This window comes from Pongo abelii, chromosome 5 (genome assembly GCF_028885655.2).
Source record: "Pongo abelii isolate AG06213 chromosome 5, NHGRI_mPonAbe1-v2.0_pri, whole genome shotgun sequence".
Classification (NCBI taxonomy): domain Eukaryota; kingdom Metazoa; phylum Chordata; class Mammalia; order Primates; family Hominidae; genus Pongo; species Pongo abelii.
Window position 1 is genome coordinate 19,721,124 of NC_071990.2, and position 18,297 is coordinate 19,739,420.

The 18,297-nt window shown below is 40.1% G+C and overlaps 2 long non-coding RNA genes across 6 annotated transcripts in view; one reads left to right on the forward strand and one right to left on the reverse strand.

Annotated features, from left to right (window-relative positions):
- The window catches only part of LOC129059893 (uncharacterized), a 61,481-nt gene that overhangs the window by 33,501 nt on the left and 9,683 nt on the right, over nucleotides 1-18,297 (forward strand). For both annotated transcript variants that reach the window (XR_008526058.2, XR_010140586.1), the window contains exons 2-4: nucleotides 6,898-6,972; nucleotides 7,442-7,508; nucleotides 10,122-10,244. This is a non-coding gene — a long non-coding RNA (uncharacterized LOC129059893). The remainder of the gene's footprint in view (nucleotides 1-6,897; nucleotides 6,973-7,441; nucleotides 7,509-10,121; nucleotides 10,245-18,297) is intronic.
- The window catches only part of LOC112133851 (uncharacterized), a 69,847-nt gene continuing 58,953 nt past the window's right edge, over nucleotides 7,404-18,297 (reverse strand). For 3 of the 4 annotated variants that reach the window (XR_008526050.2, XR_008526051.2, XR_008526053.2), the window contains one exon: nucleotides 7,404-8,793. This is a non-coding gene — a long non-coding RNA (uncharacterized LOC112133851). Of the gene's footprint in view, nucleotides 8,794-11,492; nucleotides 11,563-18,297 lie in introns of all 4 variants that reach the window. The other variant, XR_008526052.2, reaches the window with a different exon arrangement.

Sequence of the window (18,297 nt, forward strand, 5' to 3'; positions counted from 1 at the left end):
TGTTCACTATTGTACCATCTGCAATATACAATATACATGCTCAGCCATAACCCGTACGGCTGGAAAAGAAGCATTCACACTGTGAATTACCATTTTTCCCAGCATCTAGCTCTAGTCAAAGACAGCACAATAATAAACTAGAAGCTCCTTTGTCTGTTAAACATTGTTCTTCATTACTACATGAAAAGCAAATTGTCTTTGTATAGAGGAAGAGTGGCACACACGGCCATAGGAGTGGGGGAAGGGATTTGTCTCTCTCACTGACCACCTCACAGCCACGGCGGCCATTCTTCTATCTTTCTCCACTTGCCCACCCAACTATGCCTTGGAAATTACTTCATCTGCAAGCCCACTGCGGATAGATCCCTTGCTCCATTGAGTGAGATGTTGGATTAGAGACTCATGGGATGCTTTTACACTGAATGTCCTGACACTTACATCCACAGATATACATTTTTAAAATCAATTTGGTGTGTCACTTTTTACTTTTTTATGAGAAGTGAAGCTTATCCCAGACATTCTCTTTTTCTGGGCTACATATACTCAGCAAGTTATTGTGGGTTGTTTGGGCTCCAAAGAGCCAAGTGAAAAGCAAGCAGGAAGAAAACCAAGAAAATATTTGGAGCAGCAGATATAGATAAAAATGTAAATATATAGCTATAGCACACAGTAATGCTTACTATGAAAGTTAAGAAAATGTATACATTAGACCAGAACTACTCATCCAATGAAAGGGTCCTTGTAATGGAAATCGGTCACTTATAAGAAATTAATGATGGCCTAAAGCTTTTTTATTCTTTTGGATTTAACAAATTCCAACAAATCTTTCACCCAATGAACTTGCTTACAAAAACTTTACCAAATTAAAATATCATGACTATCTACATGAAGGCCAATGGGCAAACTCAAGTCCTTATTTCAAATCTCAAAGAAAATTGCTTCTTTGTGACACCTCGTTTGACTCTCAATGGATCATTGCCATAGTATGTTGCTGGAAAGGTGCACCAGGAGATGTAGAAGGGTGCTCTGACAGGCATAAAGTGAGCAGCAAAAGTCAGATCTGTAGAATTAACTGTACTGGATAGGGACTGGCTGAACAAAATAAACCACCTGATTATCAGTCCCAAAGTAGTTCAGTTTATGTGTTCACTGTTAAAAAGAAGCTGAGATCTCATCAGAGACTAGTACAAATCACTGGGGAGAGAATGTCCAAAGATAAACTGTGGACATAAAACAGCTGTTTCTATATTGCCGGGTTTTGCAGTATGACTTTGTGATTGCTAGTTTTCCTCCCTTGCATGGGAATAATACTTGGCTCACCGAGTTGTCATTAAGCTTCAAAAACATTATATGTATAAAATAACTCCAATAATTTCCCATATATAGTAGGTTCACAATAAGTGCCAGTTGCCTTTTCAGATGCAGATTAACATTTGATTTTAATTTAGGAAGAAAAGAACTTAATTGCCAAGTAGGATGTTCACATTCGTTCTCTTACAGGAGACATAATTTTTTATTTTTAATGTGCCATACTTGACAACCTGAGAACTTATGATTGTGATGCAATCATAATGATTCCTCCAAACTTTGAAATGCTGTTATTCTGGAACATTCCCCAATTTCTAAACCTTATATACTCAACCCAGAAAATAAGTCTATTCTCCTAGAGGTCACAACTATAATCTATCTAAAGAGAAGCCTGCTTATGTATTTTTACCATGTGACATGTGACTTAGGGCTAGCTTTGACTTAGGCAGGCCCATTCTATGTAAACATGATGCTGACATCACCAGGAGACAGAGGAAGAATCTCAGTCCATGCCCATGAGAAAGTGGTAAAAATACATGAGTCACATTAGAAACATCTGTCTCCAATCCCAAATTAAGGACTTCCCAGAATAAGGGACAACTTGTGGACCACATGATCTGCTCTCCAACTTGAACTATTTGCTTATTTGTCTTAATTCTATAAATATATAAAAAATAGCTAATGGTTTCCCTTTCTTAATAATACCGCATTTCCTTGAGAGTTTGCATGCTGGTTTCCAAATTGTTACAACAAATATATTTTTTTCTTTTAATTTTCAGCTTGAATGCCCCTTCTTAATTTAGAATGACAACATTTGTTCCTCAACTCATAAAACAAAGCATTTATTAACAGTCCCTATAATTCTGCTTTTTGTCACTTGCAGGGAAACATGTTGAACTTTCTGACTGTATATCTTCACATTTAAGATCCTCCCTTTCCAATATCTTTTTTACTCTTCTCCATGGGCCCTTCTTCATCATTTCAAACATACATAGATATCCTCAGTCTAGAGCAGTTGTTCTAAACTGGGGACAATTTTACCTCTAGGGGACATTTAGCAATGTCTGGAATCATTTTGGTTGTCAAGTTGGGTGGAGGGGTGATACTGGCATCTGGTGGGTAGAGGTCAGAGCTGTTGCAGAATTTTCTACAATGCACAGGGTAGCCCCGTTGCCTGCCCCCACAACAAAGAATCATCCGGCTCAAAATATCAATTGTTTCAAAGTGGAGAAGCCGTTGTCTAGAGGGGAAAACAAATGTTTTTAAAAACTAGTTTTATATAATTTTTGCATCTAGCTACTCCCTACACATCCTTTATTTCATTGCTAAACTTTTTTCCTTTTTTTGCTTTTTTTTTTTTGAGACGGAGTCTCGCTCTGTCGCCCAGGCTGGAGTGCAGTGGTGCGATATTGGCTCACTGCAAACTCCGCCTCCCTGGTTCATGCCATTCTCCTGCCTCAGCCTCCCAAGTAGCTGGGACTACAGGCGTCTACCACCACGCCCAGCTAATTTTTTGTATTTTTAGTAGAGACGGGGTTTCACCATGTTAGCCAGGATGGTCTCGATCGCCTGACCTTGTGATCCACCCACCTCGGCCTCCCAAAGTGCTGGGATTACAGGTGTGAGCCACCACACCCGACCTTTTTTTGCTTTTTTTTTGTTGTTGTTGGAGAGATGGAGTTTTGCATTTTTGCTCAGACTGGTCTCAAACTCCTGAGCTCAAATGATCCATCCACCTCGGCCTCCCAAAGTGCTGCGATTACAGGCGTGAGCCAGTGCACCCAGCCCATTGCTAAACTTTTCTAAGACATCTCCCCTGCATCCATATTCTATTATGCTCTTAATCTTCTGCAGCTGATTTTCCTTCCAAGCAAGTCACTGCAACTGGTCTTTTTAGGGTCACCAACCTCCTTAATTGTCGAATCAAACAATCCAATAAACATTTTTCCCATCCTTATTTTGACACCTCTATTGCATTCAAACTGTTGGTCTTTTTCTCCTTCTTATAATACTCCTGTCTCTTTCTCTTTGCCCCTTGACACAATCCTCCTCAAGTTTTCATCCTTGTCATCATAATCATCATCATCACCAATCCATCATCACAACTCCTAATATCACATGTGTCACTTCATTCTGTTCTCCATTTAAATCCCCCTATCAGGAGCACTTCTACACTGCTGATGGGAATGTAAACTAGTACAGCCACCATGGAAAACAGTGTGGAGGTTCCTTAAAGAACTAAAAATAGAACTACCATTTGATCCAGCAATCCCATTACTGGGTATCTACCCAGAGGGAAATAAGTCATTATTTGAGGAAGACACTTGCACATGCATGTTTATAGCAGCACAAGTCACAATTGCAAAATCCTGGAACCAACCCAAATGCCCATCAATCAATGAGTGGATAAAGAAACTGTGGTATATACATACAATGGAATACTACACAGCCATAAAAAGGATTGAATTAACAGCATTTGCAGTGACCTAGATGAGACTGGAGACTATTATTCTAAGTGAGATAACCCAGGAATGGAAAACCAAACATTGTATGTTCTCAGGAATGGGAGCTAAGCTATGAGGACACAGAGGCATACGAATGACACAATGGACTTCGGGGACTTGGGGGGAAAAGTGGGAGGGGGGGAGAGATAAAAGACTACACATATGGTGGGTGCAATGTATACTGCTCAGGTGATGGGTGCACCAAAATCTCACAAATCACCACTGAAGAACTCTAACCAAATTCCACCTGTACCCCAATAACTTATGGAAATATATTTTAAAAAATAACAAAACCATAAACACATAAATAAGTAAATAAATAAATAAATAAATCCCCCCTATCAGAGAGGTTTCTCCTGGCTACCCTACCCAATGTAACACCATCTGATCTTTCTATCCTCTTGTTTCTCTTCATAGCATTTTTTGCCACCCAATATTATTTTATATGTTAATTTTAATTTTTTCATTGTCTCTTCTCGCCCCACTCCCTTTCCTCCAGATTGTAAGCTTTATGATAGAATAGGAACAATATCTATCTTGTTCACGTCCATCTTATTAGTACCTAGTACTCAGTAGCTACACAGGCATATTTGTTGAATAAATAAAAGGATAAGTGAGTAAATGAAGGGAAACGGGGCCTATGAAGTGCTTTCTAGTAGCAGGCACTGTGCTTAGTTAGCACAGTATCCTTCCAGTACTGGTAGTATATGCTTCCTTACAACTCTTTGTCTCCTAAGATGCTGCCCCAAGCTGATACTCCTATTTCCATGACCACTTCTCTGTCTCCTCTGATGCCTCCTCTTCTTCCTCTTACTGCCTGGCTACTTCCAAGATTCTCTCCTTGATGCTATGCCATCCCATTGCTCTGTGCTCTCTTTGACAGCATGTTTTAGTGTTCCGCTTCAGTGGCCCCAATAGCACAAAATTCAGTATGTCACACCTAACATCTGCAGAACCAGCTGTATTATTCATCCTTGTGGCAGACCTACCACGTCTAGGTCAGTGCTGTTGCTGGTGACTGTTTCAACATTTGCAAAGGCCTTGATGCAGGAAGAAGCCTTGAACGTTTAGGGAAGTGGTGAAAGTCCAGTGTGGCTGGAATGAGGAGTGAGGGGTGCAACAATGATAAAATATGCTGGTGAAGAAATCTTTACTGGACACCCCTTATGTGTATACAATTATCTAAGATGTGTGGGCAAAAAATTAAAGATGAACTTGATGCCCCTTCATCAATAAAGTTCTGTGATTTAGTATCACAAGCATACTGTCTAAATGGTGCTCACGTCTATGTCCCAATCAAACACCTTTATTTCACTGTGCAAAGCCCACCCCCACCCCCCGCATCCTTTCTGAGGTTCCCCTATGGTCGATTTCACTGCTCCTGCTTACTTCACAAAACCAATTATCAGGCATTGTTTTTTTTAAATGGTGATCTCTATATAACATTATTCAGAACAAGAAAATATAGTTTTATTTTAAAGTGTTAAGAATCCACATGGAACTTAAATTACATGTAACAGAGGAAAGCACAGTTTTTGGAAGTGGCCATATAACTTTAAAAAGATGGGCCGGGCACAGTGGCTCAAGCCTGTAATCCCCCAGCACTTAGGGAGGCCGAGGCGGGTGGATCACCTGAGGTCAGGAGTTCGAGACCAGCCTGGCCAACATGCTGAAACCCCACCTCTACTATAAAAATACAAAAATTAGCCAGTTGTGGTGGCGGCCACCTGTAATCCCAGATACTCAGGAGGCTGAGCCAGGAGAATCGCTTGAACCCAGGAAGTGGAGGTTGCAGTGAGCTGAGATCACACCACAGCACTCCAGCCTGGCAACAAAGCGAGACTCCGTCTCAAGGAAAAAAAAAAAAAAAAAAAAGATGCCATTAGCTTTTCCCTCTTGTACCCAACTAAGTTTTCTTCTTCGAAGTATTTTTTTCCTTCCTATGACTCAATTTTCTTCTATCCAGGTTCTTTGCCTTTATAGAAAAGTCCTCAGTGATGAGCAACTGCTGAAATAAATCACATATAATGTGAGTTATCAAGAGGGATTTGAAAGAAAAGTAATTTCTTTCTAGGAATACCAGCCAAGACAAAGAAGAAGCTGAGTGCATGTAAGTGTGTGTGCATGTATACAGGTGTCTGCTTATGGCAGTATTTATACATAACATGGAATCAGCTTCTGAGGTATTCTTAGACATCGCCTACTTTTAAAATTTTCAAATAGTCATGAACCCAACAAGTAATGAATAAATAAGAGATGACTTCCACTACAGGTGAGGCAATTACATGGATGACTTATTTTAAAAAACTTTTGAGAAAAAATAAGCAGATATTGTAAAAAAAAAAAAAAAAAAAAAAAAAAGAGTAAGTTTAAGCATGTTGGAAACTGTAAGGTATTAGACAAATGCAACATGTTATTCTTATTAATAAATAATGACTTGTATAATTACTTGGCCTTGCACATTTAGATATACCATGTGACTGAAACATTATCATTGGGAGCCGCTTTAAATATAAGTGTGAAGTAAATCTGAGAGAGAATCTAGAAGAATTACTTTTTTCTTTCTGGACTTGTCTTAGAATGTTTATAGTTGAAGTTTTTTTATTTTAAATCACTGTTTTTCTTTTCTATACTAATATGTCTTCCATACTAATTATCTTCTAGTCTAATATGCCTGGACATGAAGTGAAGACGGGAGTGTAGATGTAATATTCTGCTTAGAAAGATTTGTATTTCTGTGATACTATACCATCAGTTTAACTGATTAAAAGAATTAACCAACTGACAACCATGGGTGTTTTCATTACTTGGGTATTTTAGCACATTTTCAACTGAGAGTGATAGAAGAGGTAGAAACCACTTGGGAATCACGGATAATAATAAGGTATATTTAGATAATGGAAATTTGATATTAATTTTGGGGAGAAATAGCTGAAATCCTGCAATACGTGGAATCAAGAACGTTGGTTATTTGTCGGGTCCCTGTATTGCACAGTTTAAAACTGATGCTTATAAGAATCACTTGGTTTGCAAAATTGTCAAGGGACTAAATGACTTAATCAACCTTTCCCATTTTTATCTGCAGTCAATCTAAGCTTATTATTATCAAACCACTCAAGTGATGGCCCCTGATTGAAGAGAACATTCCATGGGGAACAACGTGAGTAGCCTTCCCTCCTGGGAGGGGGGATATCCACAGACATTGCAATGTTCTTTTTTTCACCTTCAACCTCTATAGGTAGAAACTTAAAAGCCATTTTGAACATTATCTCATTATCCCTTCACTTTTGAACTAGGAGTTGATTACCCTTAATTTGCAAGGGGGCACTGTATTTAGAAGTAAGCCGATTTCACTAATGTTACATACAAAGCACTCTGCACCAAGCTAAGAACAGAATTCAGACCTTCAGGTCATGATTCAACCTCTGCCTCTGCATTTGCATAGCATAATATTATGAACAGGATCCTCTCCTCTTCTGAAAAATAACAAGATATTATTAACAAAAAGAATCCTTTAATGCACACTTAAAATCCTGTTTCTTAAATCAAAGGTGGCTATTTCTGGAAAAGAAATAAATTCAGGCATTCAAATATAGCAGTGGTTTTATTTTATTTATTTGTTTTTCCAGTTAGAAAGCTGCTCTGTTCAATAAGAGCCCAAATGAATGACTATATTCTTCAAAGAGACAAACTAAGGTAACCCTGATTGTTATGTTGACTTTGTTAAAGGCAATGGCCCAAAGCATTAGTAATTAAAGCTCATTTAAAATTAATTTAATTTTCAGGAGCCCATAAACTCATAAAATCAGACACATGTAAAATAAACAGCTACAGATGCATTTTTGAAACCTAATAGTTTCCAAAGTGAAAAGATAGAACAAGAGAAGGAGAAAGAAAAGGGAATAAAGAGAGAGTGAGAAAAGAGAAAGTGCCCAGTATTAGTCTAAGAAGCTTGTCTTTTGAGCCCCAGTCCACTGTTTCAAAGGCAGGATTAGTTAGTTCACTTAGTAAAATTTCAAGTTGCTGAAGCTCATTGTACTTCTCTTCAGAATGGAGCCAAATTAGATGGAGACATTGGAAAATGCTTCTCTGGGAAAACATGAATTTTGTACACATTTCTCAAAACAGATCAGAGCTCCCATTTCTACTACCTTAACTTTGCAGAAATTAATTAACTACTTTCGGCAGTAGAGTATTACCCAAGCTTTACATTGATGAAAGCTTCAACTATTCCTCACAACTTCTAGACACAGGCTTTTAGATGACCAAACATGAGTTTTGGGAAAAGTGATTAATGTATCTAAACAGTGGTCCTACTTTTATTTTTAAAAATAAAATGAAAGTTGTAGAAACACCTTATTTTCAAAATAAGGGTTGGGAGTGAGAAATCTACTTGTCCAAATGTGGAAAAGGACAGTGGCATCTACAGTAAGCTGCAAGTGTAAATGTTTGAGTGTAAGAGCTAGAGGTGGGGTATGCATGTGGGAGAGCAAAGAACATGAAGATAAAAGTAACAGTCTCCTTTCTCTCCATATCCCTTTCTCTCTTTACAGAATACACACTTTCAGTCAACTAAATGGCCTAATACTGAAAATACAATGGCCTCAAAAAAGACAGACTATTTACAGAACTCTATTCGTGAAACAGACATTAGAGACAATCCAATCCCATCTCTATTACATTCAGTTTGAATATCCAGCAAAAGCCCCTGGATAGCGATGTTTGTTTTCTCTCACCAGCTCACTTGTAGTTGAGGCTGACAAGCAAAAGCCCCTGGATAGCAATGTTTGTTTTTTCTCACCAGCTCACTTGTAGTTGAGGCTGACAAGTCTAGAAGACTCGTCTAGAAGTCTGCCACCCATTTGGTGGCACAGAGCAATTCTTAGAAGGCTCTTCTAAGTCCTAATTCTGCTCTCTTGAGCAACACAGGATACCATATGTTGCTCCTCTTCATCTGCAGGCAATAGTATGGTGGTCAGACCTGGGTCAGAAAGACATGGTTAGATTACTCAACCTCTCTAAGCGTCAGCTTCATTACCTGTAAAAGGAAATTATAGGTATTTCCAATCCTCAGAAAAAGGATTTTTGTTAGGGTTAATGAAATAATGCACTTAGAACAATGCCTAGAATTTAACTAATGCTTAACTACATTAGCTGTTTTGATGGTGTTTAGGTGTCAGACAGCCCTGAGTTCAAATCCCAGCTCCACTGTTTAGTAGCTGTCCTTAGATTAATAAATTTATCTGAGCTTCTGTTTTTTATCTTTGAGATGTCTATCTCACAAGAGTTTTGTAAGATTTAATGAAAAAAATTTAAAGTGGCTGATATTTGGCTCTAATATTTTTATCGTCATTGTCATCAGTGAACACTTAATCAATGTCCTCCTCAAATTATATTGCTAGAAACTGATAAAAAACAATTCCAAAGTAGTCAGAATCAGCCCAAAGGGTACCGTGAAGACTGTCTCCCTTGACCCGAAACATGACACAGTAGTCCTGCCACTCCCCCCACAGTCCCCCACCACCCCCACAGCCCCCTGCACCATCCATGGTTTTGCCTTCTGCAGTTTCAGTTACCCTGGCCCAACTGTCATCTGGAAATATTAAATGGAAAATTCCAGAAATAAACAATTCATAAGTGTTAAATTGCACACCGTTCTGAGTAGTGTGATGAAATCTTACACCGTCCCGCTCCATCCTGCCTGGGACGTGAATCATCTCTTTGTCCAGCATATCCACACTGTATGCACTCCCTGCCCATGAATCACATAGAAACCATCTCGATGAGCAGATCGGCTGTCACCATTTCACAGTGCTTGTGTTCAACTAACCCACATTTTACTTAGTAATGTCCCCAAAGCATGAGAGTAGTGATGCTGGCAATCTGGCTATGCCAAAGAAAAGTAAAGTGCATCCTTTAAGTGAAAAGATGAAAGTTCTCAACTTAATAAGGAAAGAAAAAATATATATACTGAGGTTGCTAAAGTCTACAATAAAAATCGTTTATCCATGAAATTGTGAAGAAGGAAAAAGAACTTTATACTAGTTCTGTGGTTGCACCTCAAACTGCAGAAGTTATGGCCACAGTGCATAAGTGCTTAATTAAGATGAAAAGGCATTAAATGTGTGGGTGGAGGACATGAACAGAAACATGTTCCGATCGATGGCAATCGGGTTCAGTGCTATCTGCAGTTTCAGGCATCCACTGAGGGTCTTGAAGTATATCTATATCCCCTGTGGATAAGGGGTGGGGGGACTATTGTACATTCTTTAATGCAGTCTAACATTATATTTGTTTTTCTTCTTTTAGACCCTTAGAAATAAGAGCATGAAAGAGAAAATACATACTCTGGAATCCATTGGTCCTACCCCACTTATTCAGAATAATTCAATTAAAAACAACATACACCATATAGGAATGTCAACAGTGAAGGTGAGTCACATGAGAATTCTCTTTTGAAAAAGACATATTTATACTTAATTTATTTATCTAGTCCAGTAATTACTCTACAAACACTTGCCAAGTGCCTACTGACTGCATCAAGCATAGCCTTACTCTCTAGCTCTCTAGGTCTCATGATTCAGGGGCATCTGGGATCCTATGACCTGTTTAACAGAATCCTATTTCTCTTAGATGGCCTTAAAATGACCTCTGTGTGATTTGCTCTACATAATTATTCATGTTTCCCAGAGAGGTAACATTATGTAGGTCTTCAAAATACAGATTTCAAATTGAAAAGGTTGAACTACCTCCCATCAAGATGGTAGCATATGAAAGGGCAATATATTCCAATCCCAACACAGCTAACCAGTGCATAAATCACCTGGACTTTTCCCTCATCTGTAGAATAAGGGCACCATTCTAAGTAGTGTAAAATGTCCCTTCTAGCCTTCTCATTCGAACATTGTGTAACTGCATTATTTTATCATTAAGAATTTCCAGGCTGGGCGCAGTGGCTCCAGCCTGTAATCCCAGCACTTTGGGAGGCCGAGGCAGGTGGATCACCTGAGGTCAGGAGTTTGAGACCAGCCTGGCCAACATGGTGAAACCCCATCTCTACTAAAAAGACAAAAATTAGCTGGGCGTGGCGGCAAGCGCCTGTAATCCCAGCTACTGGGGAGGCTGAGGCAAGAGAATCACTTGAACCCGGGAGGCAGAGGTTGCAGTCAGCCAAGATCACGCCACTGCAATCCACCCTAGGCGACAAGAGTGAAACTCCGTTTACCAGAAAAAAAAAAAAAAAAAAAAAAAAGAATTTCCTGTAACACAAACTACCCATCTATGTATGTCCTAGGATAATAGCCCTTGGGTCAGTCATCATAGAATCAAATCAAAAGCTGATTTCTTTGTTAACTCTCTAACAAATATTCTAGAGGAAATTCCTGATGTCTCAAAATATACGAAACCAGCCTCAAAAAAATTCCTGCAGCACACGGTGCTGCTTTTCCTACCAGCTATCTTCCCTCCTCATTCCTATTTCTTTCAAGTTACAGAAGCCCATTTTGTTCATATATTTAATTGCCACGAGCTTCAAAGGAGGCCAAGCCCCACCTGGTCCCAGGGGTTAAACGTTTGTTGGCCTTAGCAAGTCAGCATTATTTTAATCCCCTTGCCAATGGCTGGTTTAGGATTGGTTTGCTGTTAAAAAGGCATATTTGAGAGGAAGCTCCTTTTTCCTACCCCTTTGTTGAGCTATATGAGGTGATGCTCAGAGCTTCTGCAGCCATCTTGTGATCACAGGACCATAAACCTGAATATGAAAGTAAAGACATCAAACACAGCAAAGCAGAAAAATGGAAAACACCGAGGCCCTTCTTGACATTGTTGAGTTGCTGAGTTAACTGACTCTGATTAGTTAACTTGTCTACGTGTTATCTGAGATTTAAAATAATCCTTTTTCATGGTTGTTTCTCAAACTGTAATGTGACTTCAAATGACCTGTGTGTCTGATTAAAATGCAGATTCTGATGTATTATAGGAGGCCTTGGGCTGGGTCTGGGGATTCTGCAGTTCTGACAAACTCCCAGGTGAAGGTGACAATGCCAGTTCTGAGCCCGAACTCTGAGCAAGAAGGGTTTAATTCACTTTAGATAGATATTCAGTGACTAGTAGCTGAAATCATCCTAAATGACACAACTCTCTATCTAGTATTTTCTCTCATCATCTCTTACCTGTGTTGATGAATCTATTTAAGGACCTAAAAATTTTAACATTAATTTCAGTTGCTGTTAACCTGCATGCAGTTCATGCTTTGACTCGATTCCTCTCACTTCAATACCCCACCATCACTGGCACCTTCTTATTCTTTTCTGCCTTAAATAGGGCATTCACGAGTCCCAGCACCCACGGTGGGACAAAGGCGCCTGTGAATGCTAGATGCCTTTGCCCTGCTCTAGTGTGGAGAGCTTGCCAGCACACCTGGCCCAAAGGTGATGCAGCTGCATGCACGTCGGTTCCTTCCCTGCCATCTCCAGCTCTAAAGAGAAATGCTTGAGCGCTTTTGCAAATCAAAACCTTTTCATCCTGAATTTGGTGATTCACCCTGAATGGTGTCTTCTTGGAAAGTCTGTAATGCACTATTGTGTAAGATGGGTAAAATTGGCCTGTCTCATTGACAACGCTCTTCTCATGGCTCGGGATGAGCTGAGGGAGGCGAGAGTCACAATAAAAAGGGTTCTTTACAAACGGCCTCCCTCCCGGGTCTATGTAGCCACGCCAGGGTACCTGCGTGGGATGGATGGGCTGTCTACGCCCGCTGTTGGTATCACTGCCCCCTTTATTCCTCACATCCCTCTGGATGAGAATTAGGTTTCAGCAGGTATGAAGATGGTGCTTGTTTTTAACAAGGAAAATTTACAAAGCTTCCATACTGAAAAAAAAAAAAAGTGTGGGGGAGGCAAACATTCAAAGGCCATGCCAAATTTGCTTTTCCCCAAAGCAGGGAGAGACAAAGGAAATCCCAAGCATACCTCCCAGACACAAAGAACATGTGTTTACCCTCCAAATTCAAGCAAGTGAACTCAGCTCATTATCCCAGGAGCCGGCCACTGAGTCTATCCAGTTCAAAAAAATGCCTACGGTCCCATTCAGAGAGTGAAGTTTTATCTTTGTATTCAGAGTCAACTAACACTTCTTTTCACAGCAGACAACTCTACACTATGAACTTTCACATATATTATCTTATTTGATCCCTTCAACAACCAACCCTGTCTGGTAGATACTGGAATTAGTAAGAGAAAACTCCAGAATCTGAAATGTGCCTATTGAGCCCAAAAAAGAAATTTTTACAAGAGGAAAAGCTAAAATTGCTTCGGTAAACTCTGTTAAATAGTGCTAGAACAGTTTTCAGAGCAATCTATACTTTTTATTTTCCACGCAGCTAAAACAGACCTCTCCTTGGCTTTTGCCTCAGTGAGACAGTCCTGGTCTCTGCAGACAGAAAGACTGACCACCAGAACCTTGCCCTGGTAGCTTGTAGCCCTGGATTTATAACCCACAGTCACCTTGATGGGCCAGGACGATCTGGTCACAACTTGTCATGTCAGCCGCCAGCAAGCTAAGTCCAGCCCTTGGCCAAGTGTGTGTGGCTCTCTCAACTTTGTTCATTTGGATTCATTGCTGGTGTTTTAACATCTAGAGATGTCACATAAAAATCTGGATTTTTGAATTCTCCAAAGAAATCAGAAGATCTGGCTGTACTACACCGTGGGATAATCCCTCTATGTCCTGGGCAGTGGGAGTGCCTCGAATCAGGGAAGCTGGTCTCCAGCTGGCCCACAAAAGCTCTCCCTGCTGTCTTTCCAACATGGGGGTCAGTGTCGTTTGTCAAATATCTATCATTCTACACCAGGGTCTCTCAGCCTCAGCACTGTTGGCATTTGAGGCCGGCCCATTCTTTGCTGTGGGGGACTGTCCTGTACACTGCAGGATGTTTAGCAGCATTCCTGGTCTCTGCCCACTAGATACCAGTAGCACCCCCCACCCTTAGTTGTTCCAAAATATCTCCAGGCATTGCCAAATGTTCGCTTTTTGGGAGTTGGAGACAAATTTCCCCTGGTTGAGAACTCCAGCTCTGCGTACGTGCAGCCCTCATCAATCATTTCAGGTACTAGCCAAGCCCCCATCGATCAGTACTGGAGTCCGCATCTCCTACTGCCCCCAAATAGCCCTTCATACTACTACTGATGAAAATTCTAGACATACACACTGATTTCCTTCAATGCAGGCTTTGTGTTCCCTTTAAAATGAGTGTTGGCCTGGGTGAGGCACTATATTAAGTATCAGTCATTTATATATGTTGAAGTCTCTAGATCTTTTCTTAAGGGTAAATTTTCACAGAGGAGAGGATAAGGAGAGTCTGAAACCACCATCTCCTGAAGGAAGGTTGATAAAAGAAAGTGCTTTTAAGAAGGGAAGGGAACAGAGACAGAGTAACAAATGCGTTACGGCATTTGCTTAAGTGCCAGCCCAGCAGGCATCCGCCTGAAACATAGCTTTATGGGGATCACCTGTGCACACTCGGCAATTTACTGCTTTGAATGAGTAGGAGAATAGATTTACGCAAGTCCGCCTCCCTCTGCCCGGCTTAATGATGCACCTCATCGTATTCTGATGAAATCTAGATGCAATCATATTCTTGTCTTAACTAGTTGTGCTGGCAAGGGGGTCTTTCTCCAGAACTGAAATTTCTCATGTTGGCAACATAGCTAAGAAAAACATACCCATTTGCCAGCTCCCCTCATTGCTGGCCCTAATTAAAGAGGATGGTGCTGCTCCTTTGAAAATGGCTGTTGAGGTCAAGGGGATGCTGAAAGGAGGAGAACCCTCTGCAGGGGTGATTACCCCATGTGTCCTCTTAGCAGGAACACTGGGATCTGGTGAAGGGTATATTGCATCACAGGATCCAAGGAGAGTCATTTGGAGAATCTTGGAGCTACTCGAACCTAACTTTACAAATTCTTTATAATTAAGCAGCCACGTAACGTCATACACCCAATCCACTGGAGTGTGGCCACAGCTGTACCCAGGGGAAATATATAGACTCAAAAGAATCTACTAGAGATCAAGAAGAATGAAGATTAATAAACTCAAAAATCTAGAAAAAAAAGAGTAAAATTTTTTAAAAGTAGAAGGAAACTATAAGAATAAAAATGGATATTAATTTAAAAGAAGCAATAAAATAGGCAGTTTTTGAGAAGTATGATATAAAAAAGACATCAAAGTCATAAATAACATCAGGTATAAAAAGGGGCACATAGGTATAGTTACAGATGAGATTTTTAAAATTCTACAGTATAGGAGATCCTCTGTGCTCTGTGCCAGTCAAACCCTACCTGAAACTTTTGCTTATTTCTGCCCAACAAAGACAAGTGACCCTCTCATAATACTCTAGGCATAGCTCTATTATAGCACTTCATCATGGTATATACATTTTTTTGTCTCACTTACTAGCCCCAAAATTCTTTTATAGAAGGGAATATATCTTACTTATTTCTGTACTGTAGCTCTAGGCATGCCTGGGATACAGTTAATATATAATAAACATTTGATACATGAATACATTCAGAGAAGACTAACAGGCTGATGAAACAGATGAAAATTTCATGACGAGGAAGGAAATGAGGATATCTACTCTTTTTTTTTTTTATTTTTAAGACATAGTTTCACTCTTGTTGCCGAGGCTGGAGTGCAATGCTGCGATATTGGCTCACTGCAACCTCCGCCTCCTGGGTTCAAGTGATTCTCCTGCCTCAGCCTCCTGAGTAGCTGGGATTACAGGCACCCGCTACCATGCCCAGATAATTTTTGTATTTTTAGTAGAGATGGGGTTTCACCATGTTGGCCAGGCTGGTCTCGAACTCCTGACCTCAGGTGATCCACTGGCCTTGGCCTCCTAAAGTGCTGGGATTATAGGTGTGAACCACCATGCCCAGCCTACTCTTCAAAACAAATGATTGCAGAACACACCATAGTTGTCTGCCTTCAAAAGTGTATGGGCTGCACGCCAGCTTGAGGGACAGAGCAAGATCCTGTCTCTAAAAAAAAAAAAAAAAAAAAAAAAAAAAAAAAAAAAAAGTATATAGGTCTGTCATGGGGAGGAAAGATTAGATTTTTCTGTATAGACCCATGGAATAGAATTTAGACCAAAGTACATAACGTAAGCAGATTAAGATTCGAGTAGCAGTAGAGCCAATAGGATTACTTGACTTATTAGGAGCTTTCCTTCCCAGTAAGCTTCTATTTAAATTGTTTATAGGTAAGAAGTACCTCTTACTTCTTTCAAATTAATAATGCATCTTCCTGTCTTTCTTCCCATACATGAACCCCTACTTCAGCCCCAAACCACCTGAAGACAGTACAGGACTCTAATATAGTGGATGGTCAAGAACTGCCTGGGGCCAGCTTAGCGTTATAACCATGTACATACTACTTCCCACATCTCCATCAGATTTTCAGTTATGGAAATAAAACTCAGCAGGTTGGTATGAAGCCTGATTCTAGAAAGGCTAAATATGCCACTAAGCTGCCTGCCAGACGCTGCTAGTATCAACATTCTGCTCTTCATTCCAAATTGCAGTTTAAAATCAGTCCTTCTTTTTCCCAAATATCATGGCCACCTGTTTATGTCTTCTTTTCCTCTCTGACCAGCATGAAAATATTTCTTTAAAAAATTGAATTAATGACTTTTTCTCTTCATCAACTTCATTAAATGTAGAGATTGGGCTGATTTTTTAACCTGATCAGAGTTCACCATCTACAAATACTGCAAGGGTGTTGTTCCTCATGCACACACACACTCTTTATTATTATTATTATTATACTTTAAGTTCTGGGATACATGTGCAGAATGTGCAGGTTTGTTACATAGGTATACATGTGCCATGGTGGTTTGCTGCACCCATCAACTCATCGTCTACATTAGGTATTTCTCCTAATGCTCTCCCTCCCCTTGCCCCCAACCCCTGACAGGCCCCAGAGTGTGCTGTTCCCCTCCCTGTGCCCATATGTCCTCATTGTTCAACTCCTGCTTATGAGTAAGAACATGCAGCGTTTGGTTTTCAGTTCCTGGTTAGTTTGCTGAGAATAATGGTTTCCAGCTTCATCCATGTCTCTGCAAAGGACATGAACTCACTCATTTTTATGGCTGTATAGTATTCCATGTGTATATGTGCCACATTTTCTTTATCCAGTCTAACACTGATGGGCATTTGGGTTGGTTCCAAGTCTTTGCTATTGTGAATAGTGCTGCAATAAACATACATGTGCATGTGTCTTTATAGTAGAATGATTCATAATCCTTTGGGTATATACTCAGTAATGGGATTATTGGGTCAAATGATATTTCTGGTTCTAGATCCTTGAGGAATTGCCACACTGTCTTCCACAATGGTTGAACTAATTTACACTCCCACCAACAGTATAAAAGCATTCCTATTTCTACACAACCTCTCCAGTATCTGTTGTTTCCTGACTTTTTTTTTTTTTTTTTTTTTTGAGACGGAGTCTTGCTCTGTCGCCCAGGCTGGAGTGCAGTGGCGTGAACTCGGCTCACTGCAAGCTCCGCCTCCCAGGTTCACGCCATTCTCCTGCCTCAGCCTCCTGAATAGCTGGGACTACAGGCACCCACCACCATGCCCGGCTAATTTTTTTTGTATTTTTTAGTAGAGACGGGGTTTCACCATGTTAGCCAGGATGGTCTCGATCTCCTGACCTCATGATCCGCCCACCTCGGCCTCCCAAAGTGCTGGGATTACAGGCGTGAGCCACCGTGCCCAGCCTTTCCTGACTTTTTAATGATCGCCATTTCTAACTGGCATGAGATGGTATCTCATTTTGATTTGCATTTCTCTAATGACCAGTGATGATGAGCTTTTTTTCATATGTTTGTTGGCCGCATAAATGTCTTCTTTTGAAAAGTGTCTGTTCATATACTTCGCCCACTTTTTGATGGGGTTGTTTGTTTTTTTCTTGTAAATTTGTTTAAGTTCTTTGTAGATTCGGGATATTAGCCCTTTGTCAGATGGATAGATTGCAAAAATTTTCTCCCATTCTGTAGGTTGCCTGTTCACTCTGATGATAGTTTTCTTTTGCTGGCAAACACACACTCTTGCTATGCTCACCTAAAGTTACATTTTCTGTGAATACCACTTTCAGACAAGAAATGCAATCACAAAAATTATATCTGATATTTATAATTTCTTAGGCCTATACCTGCAGTGAATTGGTTTCACACTAGAGGAAATGCAAATTACTTTGAATCCAGGTGGAAGAGTATTCTCAGACGTGTTTATTGAAAATTCTACAGCAAAACAAATGTAGCAGCTTAGAGAATCAGTAAGAGCTAGAGAGATGAAAATTTTTTACCTGCTGAAATTCAAAATACTGCCTGTGTGCATTTGCATATATACATATAGGCTGTAAATACATAGGAATATGTAATACACATTCATTGTCTCAAACAATCAGGGCTAGCCACCGAAGCACG